A 4,911-nucleotide genomic window follows, 5' to 3' on the forward strand; every position below is an offset into this window, starting at 1 on the left:
GGACAGGGGGGAGGTTTTCGGAGGGGGGAGGGGGACACACACAAAATTATCGCAGCTGTAGGCAGTGCTGCTGGATGTAACGGCGCGTGTGCAGCACGGATTACAGCTGCGGTAAGTTAGTGTAGATAGAGATAACTATCTATTTTCCGAAAAGCTGTCATCGCAAAAATTACAGCTTTTCAGAATAGATAGTTATGGGGAGGAGGAATGATGAATCCTCCGGTAATTAGGTAGAACTCCATGCCAGTTCAACTTCTAACCCTAATTACCGCCAGAGAATATTTAGTTATAATGAATAGGCCCCTCAATCTTTATATAAAAACAATGACAAGCAGACAAAGGGTCTGTACCTGAGTAATACGTAATGAAAGCGCAGACTGGACACTTACTGCAAACGGAATGGGAATTATATGCAAATGGTACATTATATGGTACATGTGTCTATATATATAGTATATACCTAATGAGTATGCATCAATGTGATGACACCTCCCCAGTCTGCCATACGCGAGAGCGGCTGTCATCATTGTCATCGACTGTCACACTCCATATTGGCTCCAACAGATCCATCTGAATGTGGCGTCTGCAGTACGTACACAGGACTGAGAATAGCCGGTTACTCTGGATATACGCAGAATGCATGGAGTCTGTCAGCACTTACAGCGAGTTCCCCACGAGGCCCGCTGCTGTTCCTGGCTTCAGCGCTCATGGCCATATACCGCGCGAACTGTGAGCCTGGTACAAAGATGGACGCAAATGCCATCATGACTGCGATTCTGTATGCGAATGACTTAGCTGATATCTTCACAGTGACGCCCACCTCCGACGTCTGACATTCGCTGCCCACATACAAAATCGGGAACAGCGGAAACATTACTCACACATCGGTCGCACATTGAACTATACTGTCTCTGACAGAGCGGCTCTCCTAATTCACCGCGGGCTGTGCAGCTGCCAATTCATTTGCAAAGGCTCCCTAGGGCACGTCCAGAGAATGCAGTAGCGCACGCAAGGGGGGTTTCTGAGTACCCAGAACCCCCTCACTCCGACAGACTGGAGTGCAGGCACCATGTTCTTAAGCCCGGACCCCTCACTGCAAATTGCCGCGATTTGCGGGTCAATATGGAGGAAGCAGAGCCAAAATTACGTGATTTCATTAGAATCAAGTCGCCTCACCTGGCTTGTTATTACACTGAAGAGCTCGCAGTTCTTACAGTAGGGTATAGTCAACCACAAGCGCTGCGATAGCATCCGATGTTACCCGATGTACCAATGGTTACATACACTTCCTGGACATGACATGCACAAGTGGGCGTCTTAAAACAGGCTGGTGAGTGTCTGCATACACTATGTGATCGCTCTCTAAGAAATGCTGGGCGTGCTAATGCATTGCTGTGTGATTGCATACACATCGTGCCAGCGATCGCATTTAGCGAGCGGCTCTGAATCAGGCCCAGTGTGAGCTGAGCTGTGAATTCAAAAACAGGTGTTAGGTGATTAGTCTCACCTTGCTTCCTAAAGTTAGGCACACATCTAAAGATTATCTTTCCAACCAGCCAACTAGCTGGCTACTTGGAATGATCATTTGGTATAGTATGGGAACAAATGACAATTGTCCATTTGCTCCCACTTGCCAGGTAACAGATGAAAACACTTGTTCAGACAAGTTGGTTAAATCAGTTTGATTTAACCAACTTGACTGAATAACCATTTTCGAGTGTTTGGGAGCTACGGACGATTGTCATCTGCTCCCATACATTACCAGATTTCCATTATTTCCAACCAACCAACTTGTTGGCTGGTTGCAAAGATAATCTGTCGATGTAAAGGTCCCCGTACATCTGCGACGGATCATCACAATATTGAGATCGGATCGGAAATGCTGATCCGCCAGTAAGAATTGCCAACCGGCGGCCATCGATTTTCCGCGACCCATCACAGGATCGGTGAAATTTTACATGTTAAATTTCACCGATTTGACAATCACGATAATTTTTTGATCGTGATCGGCATATCTGTGACATCCAACATGTTGGATTTCAGTGATCCTGCAATGCCGGGTTGCAGGATCGTAACATCGCGGCAATCAGTCGCTGACGCATGGGGGCCTTAATATGTGTGGCCAGCTTCACTCTGGTGCCTCTGCCTCGAGTGTTCTCTACTTTGGACACCTCTTGCCAGACTTGAATTTGCCTCAGACCTGATTATTGGCTATGCCCTCTCTGCCTACCAGTATGATTTTGGAGTTTAGCAGGAAACCCACACAAACATGGTGAAAACAAACAAACTCCACACAGATTATACCATTATCGGGAATTTAACTTATGACCTTAGGGTTGTGAGGCAGTATGCTATCCACTGCACCAACCACGCTGTCCTATAGTTCTCCAACACTTTATACTAGAACCAGTTGTAGAACTATAAGTACCTCAATACCATTTCTGCACTCTCCTTTATTATATCTTTAAACGTAATTCTATAAAAGAAACACAATAGAGCTAATTTATCAGGTGCAAACTGAGCCACGGCAGCCAATGGTAGATTAGGTTTTATTTGTGCAGGTTAGACAATAAAAGCAGATGTCTGATTGGTGGGTTTGATTCGTGCACATTTTACAGATAAATGCAATATTAGTAAATGAGCCCAAATGTTGATGTTTGTGTTCTTTAATTCTATGTTACGTAGATGTCTGCTTTTCGTCTTGTCAGCTAAGCCTGCGTACATTCTAGCCAGCAATGTGTGAAAGATTTTCTTATGCTGCAGTTAATTGTGATGATTGATCGCTATTTTCATAGAGACCGCTGTAAATACCAGCAGAAATTCCAACAATCAGACAAAATACAGTCATAGCACATTTTATAGCCACAGACAAAACGTAAGATGTATTTTAATGGTAAAAATGTCATTTTTTTTCTGTTATAAACAAAAGGACGAGTTAGATCCAGAGAAAGTACAAATACGTTTCCTGGTCTTAGGTTTTTTTTCTACTTCCGCTTTGTATATGGTCTAAGTGGGGCTCGGAACATGCTTTTATTTATTTTGTACTGGTGCCCCCTGGGTGATGCCTGAGGGGGAGGTCCGGGCGAAAGGTACTGAGGGTGTGGCATCACAAAATGTGTCATTGTGCAACGGTGGTTGGTGCCAAGATGAGGCGTTTCACTACAGATACAGGGGTCTATTTACTAAGCAGTGTTAGGAGACAGAGTGAAAAGTGATAAGGTGCCAGCCAATCAGCTCCTAACTGTCATCTGACAGGCTGTGTTTGAAAAATGACAGTTAGGAGCTGATTGGCTGGCACCTTATCACTTTTCACGCTGGGGGTCATTCAGACCCACTCGCAAGCGGCAGAACGCTCGCAAGTGGGTCGATGTTCCCCACTGCGCATGCGCACGACGGAAGCTCCGTCGTGCGCATGTGCGAGACCCGGACTGCGACAGCCAATCTGTCGCTCCGGGTCTCGCACCAAAGGGGGCGTGCTGTCGATGGTGACTGACAGCACGCCCCCTTTGGTGGGCGTGCCGGGGGCGTGCCTGCCAGACGGAGGCGCTCCCATGGGAACGCCTACCGTCTGAAGCCGGTCCCACTGACATCACTAGTGATGTCAGTGGGAGTGAGTTTGGCTCTGATAGAGCCAAAATCACTCCAGGGCTTGCGGCAGGGAGACTCTACCACATCGCGACCATCTTTTTGGACGCTCGTATATGCTGTGGGTGGTGACCCACAGCTATACGAGCGTCCAGGAGGACGCTCCATTTTAATGGAGGAGGGCCCTGATTCCGAGCGAGCGCTCTGGTCACAGCGTCCGGCTCTGAATCAGGCCCTCTGTCTCCTAACACTGCTTAGTAAATAGGCCCCTATGTCATTGGTGGTCACTGGTCTAGTCTCCTGGGAGTGTGAGAAAATACCACATAGATATTTCTTGAGTCTCCTTGACATTCCAGTAGAGTAGGGAAGTTTAGCTCAGAGATAGCCCCCAGGCTTGCCTACCCTAACGAATATCGGCTGCCGCCCCCCCCCCCCCCCGACTACCAACTAGAAACCCCTGCAGCGGGGGAGCCCGATGTTCCGATTCGCGCTGAATCACGTCATCGTGGCTCCGCCCCCTGCCTCACAATGCCTTTATTTTCGGCATTGTGAGGAGGGGGCAGGGCCACGATGACGCGATCGTGCGGTCCTGTCCCTGACCACACCCCCAATAAGGACCCATTGCCCGTCCACGCCCCCCGCTCTATGCAGGCATACAGCTCCCTCTCGGTAGGAGGGAGCTGAATGTCGGCAAGTGTGACCTCAACCACAAGCCTTATTCAGTTGAATGCAAACTGAATCGCAAAATGTGTCGGAGTTAGGGCCTGATTCAGCAAGGATCGCAACTGCTATGACGCGCACAGTCGGTCGATTTTCACGAACTGCGTATGCAGTGTGCGAGAAGTAGCACCTGCGAAAAGGGAATGAGAGCGCAGTTTGTACGCAGACCCATTGCAGAGTGATTGACAGGAAGTACCATTTGTGGGTGGTGATAGGGTGTGGTCGGGCGAATGCAGGCGTGCCAGTGCGTTGGAACGGCGTTGCAGGGGTGTGCATAAATTAGTCACTGCAACACCATACGCAGCCTGAGGACTCAGAGTCAGAGCACGCAGCAGAGAAGCACTCAGCAATAGCAGCTCTGCCACAAATGCTAGGTAAGTCACTATCAGCAATAGCAGCTCTGCCACAAATGCTAGGCAAGTCACTATCAGCAATAGCAGCTCTGCCACAAATGCTAGGTAAGTCACTATCAGCTATAGCAGCTCTGCCACAAATGCTAGGCAAGTCACTATCAGCAATAGCAGCTCTGCCACAAATGCTAGGCAAGTCACTATCAGCAATAGCAGCTCTGCCACAAATGCTAGGCAAGTCACTATCAGCAATAGC

This window comes from Taudactylus pleione, unplaced genomic scaffold, assembly GCF_031769625.1.
Source record: "Taudactylus pleione unplaced genomic scaffold, aTauple2 ptg001301l, whole genome shotgun sequence".
NCBI lineage: Eukaryota > Metazoa > Chordata > Amphibia > Anura > Myobatrachidae > Taudactylus > Taudactylus pleione.